Source organism: Hypomesus nipponensis, chromosome 14 (genome assembly GCF_054491055.1).
Source record: "Hypomesus nipponensis isolate SF chromosome 14, ASM5449105v1, whole genome shotgun sequence".
Taxonomy (NCBI): domain Eukaryota; kingdom Metazoa; phylum Chordata; class Actinopteri; order Osmeriformes; family Osmeridae; genus Hypomesus; species Hypomesus nipponensis.
In genome coordinates, this window is record NC_140374.1 from 22,482,501 (window position 1) to 22,501,582 (window position 19,082).

The 19,082-nt window shown below is 47.3% G+C and overlaps 1 protein-coding gene across 3 annotated transcripts in view; it reads right to left on the reverse strand.

Moving 5' to 3' along the window:
- Window positions 1-18,123, reverse strand: part of ccnd2a (cyclin D2, a) — a 122,077-nt gene extending 103,954 nt beyond the window's left edge. For 2 of the 3 annotated variants that reach the window (XM_084671384.1, XM_084671382.1), the window contains exon 1: window positions 17,994-18,083. The gene's annotated coding sequence lies outside the window, so the exon portion shown is untranslated. Of the gene's footprint in view, window positions 1-17,993 lie in introns of all 3 variants that reach the window. The other variant, XM_084671380.1, reaches the window with a different exon arrangement.
- Between the last annotated feature and the right edge of the window lie 959 nt (window positions 18,124-19,082).

The window sequence follows — 19,082 nt, forward strand, 5'->3', positions numbered from 1 at the left end:
AATGTACAGTCAAATATGAATAACATGATAGCAAGCAGTGTCTGAGTCCGGTGTATCTCCATCTGCTCCTTCACTGCTTTGGGTCACAGGGAAAATTACAGACAGAAAACATTTGTGGCTTCCATCCAGACATTGGTGTCAAAGAGTTGGGACTTGAAAGGAGAGAGGGAGGAAAAGAGCTAAACTATTTTTGAAAACTGTCAACGGGAGATCTGTGGCAGCCCAGAGAGGAATCTTCCAGAACGTCCTGAATTCCAGTGGCTGATTCTGTACATGACACCTCCCAGCACAAACAACAGCAGCTGCTAGCCTTTGTTTCTGAGCGTCTGGACCTGCATGTTTACTCTGCCATGCTACCCTCAACTGACACACAGATGTTCCATAGATGCTCAACTAACCATCAACAATGAACAACTGTCTATCCATTAGCCCCAACTTTCACCATCTGTTGCATGTCAACACAGTTACAGTTGATTCCAGTTCAAACTGGGAAGTTTTTTAGATGCACCCAGAATAAATAGTTGCCCAAGATTGTACTGCAAATACAGTAGGCTCTGGCTACACGTTACATATCTTCACAGAGAACGTTAACTATTACAACCTGACATCCATAGACAATTACCTAGAAGGTGTGAAGACTGGCTAACAGAGCAGTGAAGGCTGGAGAGTTTCCTACATCAAACAGAGGGACAAAGAGGCTCTGAGTGACGTTTCCATGAATGGTTAGCAGAAGAAGAGCAACACACACACACACACATGCTACTGGGAGAGAGCACACACACACATATGCTACTGGGAGAGAACTCTGAGTTTGTGTAGCACACACACACACATGCTCACATGCTGAACCCAGGACAGGCATACACTCAGGCTCAAACGCACACACGTGCACACTTGTGCACACTCGTGCACACACGTGCACACACGCAAAATGCATACAATTGAGAGGGACATTAAACAGCTCCATGTGCTGTAGAGAACCCCACATTACTGGCTAAAATGGAAATCCAGCTTTCAAAGAACAAAATCAATGCAAGCCTTCAATGTAAACCACCATACAGTAAATGTAACCAAATGACGTAGATTCCTATGAAGGGCCCTGTTCTTCATTATGACATGGCAGCGTTCGAGAATCTCACTGTAATTGTATTGTTACTTTTTTATTGCTGTTAGTTTTTTCCAGGCTTTGGGAGTGTTGTCAACTGCATTAATCAGACACACATGAACTAGCTTGAGTACCATGTCTCTCTCACACACACACACACACACACATTCCTGTTGGGGGTGTGAAAGGATTCAAGGCTGGGGTTTGCGAACACAAAGTAGTCTAAATTCCAAAAGGGCAAAGCAAAACATCCTCTTTTAAAGAGTGTGCCGTTTTTAACTGGACTTTCCGGAAACAGCGACTGAAGCACTCACTTGGCTTTTTTGAACGCCATCACCTCATTTTCTGGCCTAGTAGTACTAGTTCCATCTCTGCTCTAGAGGTCACAAAGATTATAGAGAGGGTCTTTAAAAAAAGGACCTTAATTGTGTCGGGTTGTAATTATATGACGGTCTGCATCCTCTCCTCCTGCTCTTCAAAGTGCTGGGGCTCTCAGGGTGCCTGCACACAGCACTGGGGGTCTGACAGGGAGGAGCCTGACAGGGAGGGGTCTGACAGGGAGGGGCCTGACAGGGAGGAGCCTGACAGGGAGGGGCCTGACAGGGAGGGGCCTGACAGGGAGGGGTCTGACAGGGAGGGGCCTGACAGGGAGGGGCCTGACAGGGAGGAGCCTGACAGGGAGGGGCCTGACAGGGAGGGGCCTGACAGGGAGGAGCCTGACAGGGAGGAGCCTGACAGGGAGGGGCCTGACAGGGAGGGGCCTGACAGGGAGGGGCCTGATAGGGAGGAGCCTGACAGGTTGGTCAGTGTTCAAGGTTGCTATCTGACCCAGAGAGAGAAAGGAGGATAGCGTGAGGGGGAGGAAGAGGAAGAGAAGATAGATTGCACTGTATAGCACGTGAGAGAGAGAGAGAGAGAGAGAGAGAGAGAGAGAGAGAGAGAGAGAGAGAGAGAGAGAGAGAGAGAGAGAGAGAGAGAGAGACTGAAGGAATGTGTTCTTCTGGGGAAGCATGTGAAGTATGTGCTGTAAGAGAACACAGAGGACGACTCCTGGAGTTCCTCTCTCCGTCTGAGACATCTCCCGTTCAGGCCAGACAAGCAGACAGATGGAGAGGCAGACAGAACCAGCAGGGACTGCAGAACACAGACAGGCAGACAGGGACTGTAGACACACAGACAGGCAGACACACAGACAGGCAGACAGGGACTGTAGACACACAGACAGGCAGACACACAGACAGAACCAGACAGGGACTGCAGAACACAGACAGGCAGACACACAGACAGAATCAGACAGGGACTGCAGAACACAGACAGGCAGACACACAGACAGAACCAGACAGGGACTGCAGAACACAGACAGGCAGACACACAGACAGAACCAGACAGGGACTGCAGACACACAGACAGGCAGACACACAGACAGAACCAGACAGGGACTGCAGAACACAGACAGGCAGACACACAGACAGAACCAGACAGGGACTGCAGAACACAGACAGGCAGACACACAGACAGAATCAGACAGGGACTGCAGAACACAGACAGGCAGACACACAGACAGGCAGACAGGGACTGCAGACAGGAAGACAGGCAGGCAGGCAGACAGACTACAGGTCAGATGTTCTAGCAGACAGCGTAACTTCCTTTCTAGTCTGGTCTTCCATGGCCCCAAGACCTCCACTGTCACCGTGTGTCCTGACCACCAACCAGAACATCCTCCCCAGGCCCGGCACTCCAAACCTGGCTGCGGCCCCAACCCCAGCCCCAGCCCTGATGTGACTGAACAGCTGTCTGGACCAGGCTCAACACACACTTATCTATCTGTGTTTACTGCCCTCCAGTCCAAATGTTTGGAGAAGGCCCTGCGTCTTCAGAGCAGAACCAGGGAGGGGGAGAGGACAGGCAGCCGTCCTCCCAACATGGTCCACCTGCAAGGACACACGTCACACGTCGCAGGCCTCTAACAACCACGTCACCACTCCAGCATGCTTGGATAGCTACTGCACAGGTTCACGTTAGGGGCTTAGTAGGTCACGCCAGAGATGTGAGTCTATATCGCTAATTGCATCTGTGCTAATGCTAATAGTCCAAGTTAATAGATGCTAATGGTAATACTCCATTCAAACATGGAGAATCTGATGCCAGGTACAAGAACATTTCGTTTTGAGAGAATAGTGGTCCTACTGTGTTCTAGATGTATCTACTGTACATACAAACTGGAAGCTGTGTTCACATCAAACGCAAAGCAAATGTTTCGATGGCTCTTGGAGCCAACCGTTTTTTTTTTCGTCATCAACCATGTCAGAAATGACTACTGTAAACAACTAGGAAGTAGTGTGGTATAGCAGAGGAGGCCCACGGACAGCTACAATCCTCTTGCCCTCCATTTCTTCTAAAACGTCAGTTACATCTCAACATTGCGAATTTGAGTCATTCACAAGAATTTGCGTGTTTGCATTAACTTCCCCTACAAAAAAGAAGTATATTAAGGTATACTATAAGTATACTAAAATATGGATTTTATATTTTAGTTCACTTTTGATATACTTTTAAGAAGTATGCTCAGAAAATAGTTCACTTTTGATATACTTTTAAGTATACTTAGAAATGAGTTCACTTTTGATATACTTTTAAGAAGTATACTTAGAAAATAGTTCACTTTTGATATACTTTTAAGAAGTATACTTAGAAAATAGTTCACTTTTGATATACTTTTAAGAAGTATGCTCAGAAAATAGTTCACATTTGATATACTTTTAAGAAGTATGCTCAGAAAATAGTTCACTTTTGATATACTTTTAAGAAATACACAGCAGAAAATACAGAAAATGGTTTAGATTTCGTCTGGAGTAGGATGTACATTTTCTATTATTATACAGCAAAGTCAAAACAATTTTAAAGTACATTACAGGTAAACATTTTTAGATCCATCTGGAACTAACTTCTAACTTCATGAATTTCGTTTTTTTAAAGTGTCTGCTTAAAATTTAGCGTTTTGTTGCGTGGTAATTGTCATTGTTGTGCTGGTTTACCATTGTAACTATGAGTTAAATGACTTATGTTTGATCAGAAGAGCTGGATTTTCACAAAATGTGACAGCACACAGTAATTAGCTTCTTGCTGCTAATAATCTGCAATGTCACTTGGCTATGGCCTGGTTCTCGTAAGTGACGTAAGAGTGGCAGCGTTCGAAGGCCCCTTAATATTTAAATATAGTAATGAATTATAGTAAATTGACTTTTTAAAGTTTACTTCTTGAAGTGCTTACATTAATTGAAAGTGCACTTGAAAGTATTCCAAAGTATACTTTGAAGTACTTTAGGAAGTATACTTCCTAAAGTACTTCAAAGTATACTTTGGAATACTCTAAAGTAACATGAGTAGTGCACTTTCAGTTCATGAAGCTCTTTGAATTGTAGTCAATCTCAGGCCTCGTGTAAAATGTTAACTTAAAGTTAGGAAAAAGCATCAATTTCCTCCGTTTATTATGGCGCGAGACATTACACAAAGAGAGCAATCTTCTGCAATTTACTTTTGTCGGGAAACTGGGGGTGGTTGTGTTCCACAGTGTAGTCTGGGTTCACTAATGAACGCTTTCGTCTGTGATGGCGGCTGTCGATTCTCATTAGAACCGCTCTCAGGACAGGGAATAAGGAGAGTGACTTATGAGAGGAAGATGGATGAAGGGAGAGGTATGGAGAGAGAAAAGGGGAGAAGGGAAGTTCCGCAGTCTCCGATGATCCTTTTGGGGTTTCACAAATGAGGACACAATGTGGAGCCGTGGCGTGGGTCCCACTCAGCTCCACACCTCAGCTAACTAACCCTGACCTTCTTGGCTCTCCGACAGCATGAGCTTCTCCCTGGTTCCCCTAGCGTGTGGCAGCTCGATGGTCAACCACAACGCAGGGACCTCGTGGAGAACAGAGTGTTTCGTTTGGCGGATGCTTGTGGTCCGACCCCCTGTGGCACATGGTGCCCAAGCTGTAGACGTGAGTCAGCTGAGGGGACATCTGGCTGATGGTGGCCACATGGTTGCTGAGCGGCACTGACCTAACTGCCACCATAACGGATGGAAAAAGAGACAGAAGAAAGAAACTGTGGAAAAAACGATCGTCTGTATTAGTCCAGAGAGTCAGCATGCGTGTGCAACATCGCTTCCCCTGTCTGACAGGTTACGGAGACCACTAAGTCCCACTTAAACTCATGTTTCTCAAAAGAACTTTCGTACCATGAAAGGTATTGGATAGTTTATGTGGACCCAGTGGAACTAAATAGCAAACCTATAGTTTTAGCGCCTCCCTCTACAAACGCAACAGTGTCATTAAACAGTGTCATGTATAGTGCTGTGATACATACACTGTACAGCACACAGTGTTCTGTCCCCAGGCTGGGGGCTCTTCATTCATCCTATCCTCCCTAGAGGTGGGGGTGTGGTGTGGGTGTGGGTGGGTGTTGGGGGGCAAGGGACGAAGAGGCTCTTGAAGAGACCAGTCTCCCTCCCTCCCTCCCAGCCTCCCTCCCTCCCAGCCTCCCTCCCTCCCAGCCTCCCTCCCTCCCTCCCAGCCTCAACCTCAGGAATGCTTTTCTTCACCCCCCCCCCCCACCCCGGCCTCCCCCTGCACGTAGAGCCCCTCCTCAGCAGGGAGTATTTAACATGCAGAGCAGGCTGCAGATGCTGCTTCTCCCTGTGGGGAGGGGGGGGGGGGGGAGACACAGCGAGGCCCACAGCACACACAGACACCCGCCTGGCCTCATCCCTCCACACCTCCACCCCCCTCCACCATCCGGCCCCTCAGCCATTGTCCTGTCTGTCCCTGAACTCCTCCACCCCCATTCTCTGCCACCCCTCTGCCACCCTCCAAGCACACGCAGTTGTGTGGTATCCGTGGAAACGCGGTGTGTCCTGACATTGCGTAATGGCTCAAGGCACTCAGAAGACCTCAACCCCCCCACACACACACACCTCCCCCCAAACACTTCCCCCCCACACACACACACCTCCCCCCCCCCCACACACACACAAACACACGCACACACACCCCCACACACACACCTCCCCCCCCCCCCCCCCCCACACACACACACACACCCCCACACACACACACTCCAACAGGAGGCCTTGTCCAGCCAGCAGCATGCTCCCTCCTGTGCTCCACAGTGTGGTAGAGCAGAGAGACTGCAACAAGAGGAACCTTCCCATCACTGTTTCCCCTACCATTATATTAGGGGGGCGCCCCCCCCCCCCCCCACCCTAGAAGGTCAAGATAATTTAATAATGTTTTTTATAGATTGACTCCAGCACAGCAAAGTGTCCATGTCCCAAAGGCTTCTTCTAAAACAAGGATGATGGGAGGACTAAACACAGAGCAGAAACAACGATTTAAGAAGTTCTTTCAGACCCCCGGAGGATGAGCCTCTCTCTCCCCAGGCTGCTGAGGTACAGAGGGGCCTCTCTCTCCCCAGGCTGCTGAGGTACAGAGGAGCCTCTCCCTCCCCAGGCTGCTGAGGTACAGAGGGGCCTCTCCCCCCCCAGGCTGCTGAGGTACAGAGGGGCCTCTCTCTCCCCAGGCTGCTGAGGTACAGAGGGGCCTCTCTCTCCCCAGGCTGCTGAGGTACAGAGGGGCCTCTCTCCCCAGGCTGCTGAGGTACAGAGGGGCCTCTCCCCCCCCAGGCTGCTGAGGTACAGAGGGGCCTCTCTCTCCCTCCAGGCTGCTGAGGTACAGAGGAGCCTCTCTCTCCCCAGGCTGCTGAGGTACAGAGGAGCCTCTCTCCCCAGGCTGCTGAGGTACAGAGGGGCCTCTCCCCCCCCAGGCTGCTGAGGTACAGAGGGGCCTCTCCCCCCCCAGGCTGCTGAGGTACGGAGGGGCCTCTCTCCCCAGGCTGCTGAGGTACAGAAGAGCCTCTCTCCCCAGGCTGCTGAGGTACAGAGGGGCCTCTCCCCCCCCAGGCTGCTGGGGTACAGAGGGGCCTCTCCCCCCCCAGGCTGCTGAGGTACGGAGGGGCCTCTCTCCCCAGGCTGCTGAGGTACAGAGGAGCCTCTCTCCCCAGGCTGCTGAGGTACAGAGGGGCCTCTCCCCCCCCAGGCTGCTGAGGTACGGAGGGGCCTCTCTCCCCAGGCTGCTGAGGTACGGAGGGGCCTCTCTCCCCCTCCAGGCTGCTGAGGTACAGAGGAGCCTCTCTCCCCAGGCTGCTGAGGTACAGAGGGGCCTCTCTCTCCCCAGGCTGCTGAGGTACAGAGGGGCCTCTCTCCCCAGGCTGCTGAGGTACAGAGGGGCCTCTCTCTCCCCAGGCTGCTGAGGTACAGAGGGGCCTCTCTCCCCCAAGGCTGCTGAGGTACAGAGGGGCCTCTCTCTCCCCAGGCTGCTGAGGTACAGAGGAGCCTCTCTCTCCCCAGGCTGCTGAGGTACAGAGGGGCCTCTCTCTCCCCAGGCTGCTGAGGTACAGAGGAGACGGAGAAGATGGATCTGTGGTCAGAGCGACAGCTGGTGTGGTCCTGTCTCCTCTGGCCACATCAACACATCCTCACTGGGCTCCATTGAACACACCAGGGGCAAACAGTCAGACTGTACTCTGTACTGTACTCTGTGCTGTACTCTGCACTGTACTCTGTGCTGTACTCTGTGCTGTACTCTGTGCTCTGTGCTGTACTCTGCGCTGTACTCTGCGCTGTACTCTGTACTCTGTGCTGTACTGTACTGTACTCTGTGCTGTACTCTGTGCTGTACTCTGCGCTGTACTCTGTGCTGTACTCTGTACTCTGTGCTTTACTGTACTGTACTCTGTGCTGTACTCTGTGCTGTACTCTGTACTCTGTGCTGTACTGTGTACTGTACTCTGTACGGTACTCTGTGCTGTACTCTGTGCTGTACTCTGTACTCTGTGCTGTACTGTGTACTGTACTCTGTACTGTACTCTGTACTGTACTCTGTACTCTGTACTGTACTCTGTACTCTGTGCTGTACTGTGTACTGTACTCTGTACTGTACTCTGTGCTGTACTCTGTACTGTGTACTGTACTCTGTGCTGTACTCTGTGCTGTACTCTGTACTCTGTGCTGTACTCTGTACTCTGTACTGTACTCTGTGCTGTACTCTGTGCTGTACTCTGTACTCTGTACTGTACTCTGTACTGTACTCTGTGCTGTACTCTGTGCTGTACTCTGTGCTGTACTCTGTACTCTGTGCTGTACTCTGTACTCTGTACTGTACTCTGTACTGTACTCTGTACTCTGTGCTGTACACTGTACTCTGTACTGTACTCTGTGCTGTACTCTGTGCTGTACTCTGTACTCTGCGCTGTGCTCTGCGCTGTGCTCTGCGCTGTACTGTGCACTGTACTGTGCACTGTACTCTGCACTGTACTCTGCACTGTACTCTGCACTGTACTCTGTACTGTACTGTACTGTACTGTACTGTACTGTACTGTACTGTACTGTACTGTACTGTACTCTGTACTGTACTGTACTCTGTGCTGTACTCTGCACTGTACTCTGCACTGTACTCTGTACTGTACTGTTCTGTAATGTACTGTACTCTGTACTCTGTACTGTACTGTACTCTGTACTGTACTCTGTAGTGTACTCTGTGCTGTACTCTGTACTGTACTCTGTGCTGTACTCTGTGCTGTACTCTGTGCTGTACTGTGCGCTGTACTGTGCGCTGTACTGTACTGTACTCTGTACTGTACTGTACTCTGTACTGTACTCTGTACTGTACTCTGTACTGTACTCTGTACTGCACTGTACTCTGCACTGTACTCTGTACTGTACTGTGCACTGTACTGTGCACTGTACTGTGCACTGTACTGTGCACTGTACTCTGTACTGTACTGTACTCTGTGCTGTACTGTACTGTACTCTGTACTGTACTCTGTACTGTGTGCTGTACTGTACTATATTGTACTAGACTATACAGAACTGTGTGTATGTGTGTGTGTGTGTGTGTGCACCCTGACACATCCTGAGCAGGGCTGTGTGTGTGTGTGCACCCTGACACATCCAGGGCTGTGTCGGGCTGTGTGTGTGGCTCACGGGGCCCACAGCAAACCTCTGGGTCAGAGGGCTTCAGTGCTGGCAGCCTCCACATGCCGCTAAGGCATTTGGAACCACTCTGAACCTATCACACATTCCTTAGTCTTGGCAGCCAGTCAGTTTCTCTCTCTCTCTCTCTCTCTCTCTCTCTCTCTCTCTCTCTCTCTCTCTCTCTCTCTCACTCACTCACTCACACTCTAACTCCTTCTCTCTTTTCATCAGAGCTGGCAGCAGGACTGTAGTCTGCATTCTGCACTAATTAACGACCTTCAGAAGAAGACCACCAAACTGGTGAACTGGCACACTCTGAGCCCCCCCCCCCCCCCCTCTCTCTCTCTCTCTCTCTGTCTCTCTCTCTCTCTATGTCTCTCTCTCTATATATATATATGTCTCTCTCTCTATGTCTCTCTCTCTCTCTGTCTCTCAGTGAGGGCTGTTAGCTGGGTGGGAAGCCGCAGACAGCAAAGAGGAGCCAACTCACATCAGGAGCGGAGGCGTGTCTGTGAGCCAATCACAGAGAGGACAAGCATGTCTCAGCCAATCACAGACTGCAGCGCCTGTCAATCTCAGACAGGTAATCAAAGAGATAGAGACAGACAGGACAGGGGATCTACAATAACACTGGGCCTCAGTAGGCAACTATCAGGGCTATAGGAGCTAGCCGCTTCAAGTCTCTGATAATCATAGACACCAAGGAAGCTGTGGTTTGATGGTATATGCAGCTACCCCCTTTCATCTTTCATCACTGCCCCCTTCCCGTAACTCTCCACCTCCAGCCTCCAGACCCCCTCCACCCTCCTCCCATCACTGCTGCCCTCCACCGTCCCCTAACACACACACACACTCACACACACACGTCTACCTATGTGTCATCCATCATCCCAGACACACACACACCTAAATGGACACGCACACACACACACACACTGCTGACAGCTAACAGAACAGCCAGCCCCTGTCTTCATAGCCAGGCACTTTGGAACATGCAGACTGGTCATTAGCATAACCTTTTAGGGGGGGCCAATCCGGAGGCACACGGCATGTAGTCAAGCAGTTACCAATCAAAAATGGACAGGTGATTGGTAGAAAAGGCATCCTTTCTGGGGCTGACAATATAACCAGAGCCTGGTCCAGGGAGAACAGGAGATGGACGATGCACAAAAGCACATTGTGTGTGGATTTAAAAAGAGAGCTTATGAAGAAGAAAAAACTAATGTGTTTCTTTGGGGGGGGGGGGGGGTGAAGACAGAGGAGGAGACTAATGACTTCCCCTGCTGGGGCTGCATCAATGACCCAAAGAGGTGCCCTGAGCGCCCGCTCCGCACGTGGCGAGAGAGGAGAGAGGAAGATGGAGAGGGGGAGAAGGAGCCAGACAGAGAGAAGGATGAAACAGAGTCAAAGGACACTCAATGGATGCTGTTAGAGAAGTGACAGCTCTACAATAGGACAGGCTGCAATCTGCACGGAGATGTCTGAACAGACAAGACAAAAGAACAATGCAGACCGACACACACACACAGTGAATAAACCAACCAGCGTGAAAATGGACATGAATCACTGATACATCAGCATCAGTGAATTGAGTGTTGCCATGGCAATACTACTTTTAAAGCTTTACAAATCTTTGATCTAATGCATACACCATATTGTCCCTGGCAAAAAAGTTTGTCAATACTACTTATACAGTGGTGATGGTACCACTGCACTGATAAACCCAGAACAAAGAGACAGGGAATGAAGGAAACACTGTCTTCCATAGACCCCCAACTGCACCCCCCCCCCCCCCCCCAGCAGCCGTTAAATGAGGAGGGCATTCAGTAAATCCAGGTACTCTTTATAGTTCTAACAAAATAACAATCAAACTGATGTTGCTAGTCTGTCTGATGGACTGAAACTGTCCTGAGTGAGTTCCTCACTACAAAGTAGTGTGTGCGTGCGTGTGTGTGTGTGTGTGTGTGTGTGTGTGTGGACTCACAAAGGTGACTGGTTATGGGGACACTCCTCCTGCTGTCAGACATTTTCCATTCTGTCAGTGCGAGCCCACAGCCTCCTTCCCAAACTCAGCACCCCTCCATGACTTCAGCTCCTTGGCAGGACCAGTGGGAAAGTGTAGATTAACTGTGTGGGAGATCCACGGCCAACCAACAAAGGCCATAGCTGTTCCTCTGTGCTGGCTGCTAAAGGGGGATTTCTGGGACTCTCCACGTCCTCCGGTCCTGGGTAAGGACGACCAGAGCACACTAGGGGGGTTGCCCTCTGCCCTGGCTAGCAGGATCCAATGGCCAGAGCCATTACTTCACACGGTGACAATGTAAAATACCTGGTCTGGGGTTGGGGTCGGATGGTGGTAGACGAGGCTGTGACAGGATCTCTATACTGACGGCCAAAACAGATGGGACTGCTGTACAAGACGTCTCCCTGGTAGGGGAGACCAGCTCAGCTGGCTCAGACAGTGGAACAAGGATCCTCCACCCAGGCTAGGAACAGTGTGATTTATTCACTGGCTATGCAAGTGGAGTAGCATCGATTTGAAAGTGATCCCAACGATATTGTTCCGCTTTACTGTTGTTGTTATGATTGTGGTGTGGACTCTGCTATTGTTTAAAATCTAGAACTACTCTTAAAACTGTATATTTACAGTTATAGTTATCGTCCTTGGTGTGAACGCTCCTTTAGACTTTACCTTCATGTCTGCCCCAGTTGACAAGCCTGCTGGGGTTTCAATGCTGCACACGCCCACACACACGCACACACACATGCCCACACACACGCCAACACACACACACACACACGCGCAATGGAAAAAAAACAACCCTCACTGAGCAGGTAGTGTCTGCAAGCCTATAAACATTCAGAATCACAGACACACACACACACATACAGACACACACACACACAGACACACACACACACAGACACACACACCTAGCCCCAGAATGGAAACCCCGGCATGAAAGCTGCAGGCTCTTCTAGACTTAATCCTCCATCCAACATCACAGCCCCACGTGTTGCAGAGACTGAACACAGAACCACCTCAGGCACGGGTGTCCAGTTACAGCAGTTTGACCGTGTGTGTACGCTTGCACAAATGTTAGTGTGTGTGTGTGTGTGTGTGTTTTTGTGCTCCACGTGACAACATGTTAGTGTGTGTGTGTGTTTCACGTGATACCAGTCCTCTGTGTGACCTTTATCAGGTATTTATTTGTTCTAATCACTCAGGGGTTAGGTCTCTGGCCTGTCCTAATGACACCATTCATCCTACTGTGTGTGTGTGTGTGTGTGTGTGTGTGTGGAGGCTTACAGGGAAAGAAACCTCTCCAACTTTAAGACAGGCAGGTGAGGGAGCTGTCACACCAGGTTCCCACAGACAGCTCCCAGACACAGACAGCCCCCAGTCACAGGCAGCTCCCAGACACAGACAGCTCCCAGACACAGACAGCTCCCAGACACAGACAGCTCCCAGACACAGACAGCTCCCAGACACAGACAGCTCCCAGACACAGACAGCTCCCAGACACAGACAGCTCCCAGACACAGACAGCTCCCAGACACAGACAGCACTAAGTTTACCAGTCTGATCTGTGTGCGTGTGTCTATGTGGATGCTATTCAATGGGCTGGTTCAGTCTCCTCGAGACCCAACATCTCCCACCGGCACCAGCCACTGTTTACGTAGACATGGTGGACCGAAGTGAAGCCCTGGACCACGCGGCACGGAGGGCCTCTGAGCTGTGTCCTGTACGACTGGACAGACAACAAGTCCAGCAGGAAGTGAGAGCTGTGTATTTGTGTGTGTGTGTGTGTGTGTGTGTGTAGAAGGATATATCCAAGTATCGCCCTCCTGACCTCGTAGCTCAAGAATGAATAATTCTACACAGCAGCCCTCAGGAGAGAGTCGGTCCTCCTCATAGTGGCTTTTCACCCAGACAGAAACACTAGTTACAAACAGGAAGTCTAGAGTGCTGGGCTCACCATGTGTCACTCTTTCATGCCTCCATCCCCTGACATGCACACCTACAGACCCTGTCTTGCTCTCCCTCCAGATTCAGCAACACACGCACACACCACTACACACAAGGCTAGCTCATACAGACACAGGCCTTGCACATGCACATGGTTGCAGCACACTGAAAGGGTAGGAGAGAGGTGGACCTATTACTGACTTGGGTGTGCAACGAACAATTCATTGGAAGGCCTTTCCTGCCACCTACTGGCTGTGAGTACATACAACATACACAGTATTAAACAGATGTAAGGTTAATACTACTAGGCATTCCCAAAACATTCAGCTCCATATTTAAACAGCACTTTGTTAAACTTGTCCATTGGCTAGAAAATGAGGATTTTCATCCTCCATGTCCATTTCCGTAAAGATGACTAATATAACCACCTCCAAACCTATTGTTTAAACTAACATCAAACGTCCAACGTCCAAAACCCTGTGCTTTGGACAACTAGCTGGCACTGTTAGTACCAGGATAGCAGCTACAGTAGCCTAAATGCTAGCACGCATAATGTACCATTATTTATGCTCACCTTTACGAGACGCTGTCATCGTAGTCCACCACTCCATCATGCAGGGTAAGTAGAGCTAACTACAACAGTAGGCTAACTAATGTGTGGGGGATTGCAAACCAGAATAACAAAGCTATATCCACCGTGGCCTGTGCCTGTGGCCTCGTTTTGCAACACTGTCAGTACCTCCAGGAAGCTAACAAGCTAGCTAACAAAAAGCGGAAAAAGCGTCACGCCGTGTTGAATTCTGGGTAAATTGCAACATTGTTTTGTTTGGCCGCCATTTTCTGGCGGTTGTCCCACGTCCGTTGTGTAACGAGGTATGCATGCATATTCATTTTTCCATCACATTTTCATATTAAATCATACACCTGAACTGTTTATACCATATTGAGAAGATCTAGGGCTTTCAAATCATATACATGCATGTATGATTATTTAACCCGTAAAGTAGCGTCACGTATATGTGATCGTTCGAAAGCGGGCCCCACAGAGTACCGTCACACATATGTGATTCTGAACATTCCAACCGACTATTTTCCGATAGACAAAAACTATATGACAAACGCTATAGTATGGCTAACAAGTAACACTAGCAGGTAGTAGCATTGCTACGAGTATTATGCTAGGTTGCTAGGTAATGGAAGCTAACTAAAGCTAGCTAGCTTTCGTTTTGAAAAAATAACTCACTCTGCTGGCAGCGTCTGTAATATTTAGAACTCACTCCTCTAAAGGTTAAGACAAATCATCCTTTATCAAGAAGATTTCACACAGCAATTTTTACAATAATCTTCTCCACCTGTTCAAATTCATTTTCAACCACTCTTTCGCTATAAGATAGAGGAAAACGTATATTTTTTGCAAAGTGTGGCTAGCTAATATTTATTTAGCAAGTTTCACAGAAATCTGCAAAAAACAAGGCTATACAGTACTACTACGATCAGTAGTAGCTGCCTGACACGAACACAGAAGCCTGATCTTGTAATGTTGTCCTGAAAAACTCGGGTCACTCCTACAAACAAATAGCCTGGTCCTAACCAGACTCTCGTACATTTCATTTGTACAGAGAGTCAGGGCACAATCCATTGACAAGCGTTAACTTCCTTAAAGGCAGGTACTCTGTTGAAGTTTAAAACTATTGGATCTGCCAGAGCCACTCTGGATCTGGCATAACCCAACGCTAGCGTTCGCCTTAGCCAACTCCTTCATTACTAACGGAGCTAGCTGGAAAATCAAACGAACCCCGTGGGGATCAAAGTTTGTTCTTGTTCCGGCTTTAACGTCTGAATATTTGGCAGCGTTGCCACAACAGACCGAATGGCTTCACTTGGATCTTTCTCCGCCGCCATTACGGAACTACAACTCAAACTAGCACACAACATCAACATCATCATTCTCAGCCACTCCTTCTGTTCACTGATTGGACCGGTAAAAAGTTTACCGGAGACATCTGACCAATATATCTAAAGCCCAGACGCAGTTCAGAAGCAAAATGAAAATTGAGCGAAAGTACATAGGAGGGCAGAGCCAGGCAAACAAACAAATGCTTCGCAACTAAAAAGTTTAGACTTTTAGTTGACAAAATTGACAACAAGTGTTAAGAAACTGGTCTTTATCAAAATTGCAATTAGCATCTAACACTGTAGGAAATCTACCATTACCTCCTCTCTGGCATCGCTAGGCAAAAGATGGATGACGATGATGACGACACATATATTGTTCACGCCCAGTAATCGCTTAACCAAATTAGATGTGCTTTTATTATGTTGTCATCATGTTGTATTTAGTTTTGATGGCTGTTACCAATTAAACAACTGTTCATGATTCTCTTTTGTAAAATAAAGATACTTTGGTATTAGTCAAATTTTAATGGAAAAATCTCAGTAAGGGACTAAGAAGCATTGCCATGTCACAGTGACACTGTTCAAGAGAAACCAGACACTCACTCAACCACAATAAACTGCAGAACAGGGTAGCAGTTACAGTAAGGTGTTTGGAGGAACTGACAAAGTTGAAACCACTGGGGGAATTCTCAAACCCTCAGAACATCATGTTACTCTGCCTACTCAGCACCCTTGAGAGGTGACAAAAATAAAACACAGCACCACACCTTGAACCAGCTCTGATAATGACAGTTACCCAGCCGGATCCACACCTTGAACTAGCTGTGATAATGACAGTGACTCAGGCGGATCCACACTTTGAACCATCTGTGATAATGACAGTACTCAGGCAGATCCACACTTTGAACCAGCTGTGATAATGACAGTTACCCAGCCGGATCCACACCTTGAACCAGCTGTGATAATGACAGTACTCAGGCAGATCCACACCTTCAAATGTCATCCCTGGACAAAGTTGCACTCTTCCCTCTACATTTAGAAACCAAATACAGTCCTGTATTTACTGTAATTGTTGCATGTTAATCATGTGTTAATCAGGTAGTATGCCAACTGTAACAACTGTAACAAGGACGAAGAGCTTGTTTGTTTCGGATCAAAGACAGCAGACTGTTTGCGTGTAAAAAGATGAGACAGGAAGTTGTGACGTCAGTTTTGTTTCTTCCGCTCAACTGGTTTAATATTGGAGGAGAAAAAAATGTCTTTTGAAAGTGAGAAAAGCTATAATTTCCTGTTTGAAAAGATACCACACATTGGAAATATTCAGTATTCATGTGAATATGAAGGAGTGATTAGCCTTTGAGCTGGCATTGTAGTCATTAAGATAAACATTTAATCATGAATCCATAAATAATCTATAAGAATACTTTTTTTTTTTTTTTACTAAAAGAGAGACTTTATGCGTCAGATAGAATGGCACTAAAGCTATGTATGTGGTGGGAGGACACTTGGCCCTAGTATGTATGTGAATGTATGCTCAAGATAATGCTGAAAACAGGAATACACTTTACTGCACTACACCAGATTTACCCAAACCCAAAACACCTTTACACATGGACCACGACAGATTAAACAACATGCCTTCACACACTGGACTATAACACATTCAACCACAACACGTTTGGCACTGCCACACCATACACACTTCCAGCCCACTTCACTACAGTATGCCAGAAATCTACAATCTACTGCTCATGGTGTGCAAAGATTTGATTATTTCTGATGATTTTGATTTATTTCTTTGTTAACCAAAACACAAAAATGCACTAACTCGAGTCGCTAATTTATTAGAATCAAAGAAACATAGGCCCTTGCAAGACAAGTGGCTCTCCTTAGAAACCCAGCTATTTGGATTCCACTCTGTAAGTGAAGACCTCTTTAGCATTTTGACCCCCACCACACACGCCCCCCCCCAAAAAAACTCTCTGCCAGGATACAAAGTGTTCCTGACCTGTTCTGACAGGAAGCTAACCCCCCCCCCCCACACACCCCCAGCCAGAGTGTCCCAAGGAGCGGAGGGTTCTGCTGCAGCTGTGTGACACTGGCTGTACGTTGAGGGCTGTGCCCACATCCGCTGCTCCCTAGTCAAGTCTTATCCTGGTTTCATGTGAGGACAGGCAGGCCAACTGATTTCTCACCAGTCTGAAACAAGGATTCCACACTGCTGAGGCTGACATGGTGTGTAATTGATTCTGGTCATCATCATCACCATATACAAAAGATTTAATTGAGCTGCATTTGTATAATGTTTTTCGTTGATGAACTGATTTTTGTGATAGTACAATGTGATAGTGTATATTTATTAGTGACCCCGTGTTAACTTAGGAGTGTGTATTTCACTATTTAATAGTTTACCACCAAATCTGAGGTTTTAACGTCGAGATATTGCAAAAATGGCTTAATCCTCTAAATTGAGCACTCTAGGTATGCGCGCCCTCATTCTGTTGCGCACTTGCAACTCAGTAGCACATCTGTCCACATCTGTAATGCCATCAGTCACTTTGTTTTTTAACTTGACCATGAATCTTTCTACCGCAACACACTTGTAGTTTTCAAGCAACAGACCACATATTTATACGGTAAACTACTTGAGAATCTTTGTCACCAAAGCCAAAGTATAACTTTTATGAAATATTAACGTACGAGCAGGATAGACAAACAATTCTATGGGTTTGCTTATTCATTAACTATTGTATTCAACATCATACCTTTTGATCAATTAGATATGTTCCGATTTGTCAACTATTTGACACAGTTTGAAATCCTTTACAATTAAAGGGGGATGACGGCTGTTATCTTTTACCGGATGTCACACACATTTTTTGCTCGACCTTGTAACGCGTTTGAAACGCGTTTACTACGCAACTGTAGTACGTTATAGAAGAATTCACACAAAACAGTGGCACAAAAATAACAGATTGATAACATTATGTATCTCTTACTGTATTGCCGTCTTTAATCCGTGCGGTCCACGAACAGATAACGCATTTCGTAGTAAGGGTGCTAAAATAATACATCTCGCAACGTGTAGAACTTGTTTACAAGTCTGTGCCAGAATTCTCATTGGTCCCTGTACAACGAGGGCGACGCCCAGAACCCCAGTCACTGATCTCGTTTGAAAACTTTCATCCCTTCCTTTACGTCTTCTTCTCCCGTCTACTTATTGGACCCGATTAGCCAAAAGGGATATAACGTGATAATTTACATCCATCTCATTCCTCAATTCCAATATATTTGGATGATGGTTTTATGATTTTTTTTTAAAATAACATTCAGTTTGCATTAGCCTACTTTCTATTTTATTTTTTTACTAAAACCGCTAGGCTAGAACATACCAGCAGATGACGCTGTTACATGATACGGACCTGTCAGTATTTAAACAATCAAATGTTGGCTGAAACTTAGTACACAAACAAGAGATGCATTCAGCTGCAAACTGACTAACTGTATAACATCTCGTGTGCAGGTCTAAGGCCCCGATGGATCTTGGTGATTTCGTTTGCCCCTGTCAAAACTACCCCAATATTTTTATGCTCCTTAACCTGGCTCAAAAATATCAAAATATTAGCTTTTACAGAAAATAATTGTAGCTGAAGACCAATACAGTATGGCAAAAATACCTGAAAGTTTAAAATTTGGTTGCATTTTGCAGTGTGCGAGCCAGCTTGCGTTTCTGGATATTCTGACCCACAACTCTTTGTGGACAAAGAGGCGCAATACTGTACTCATCAGTTCGATGACGTGACTAGTTAGTATGTCCTAATTGCATGCATACTACATGCATTAGTATTGTCACGGCAGGTGGGGTGCAGAATAATAATAACTAAAGTAAAAGTATGCGCTTTGGGATGTAAAAAGGTTGAAGCACCTTACAAATATTTACAGTGGCGCTCGTAATGAGCGCAGATTGTGGATGCACAGTTGATTCTTGCAAACAAACCCAATTCCCCCCCCTCCTTGAGAAAAATATTTTTGTTGGCCAAGCTAGATGTTTCCCGGAGTTCCTGAACATTCAAAACTGCAAAATATCC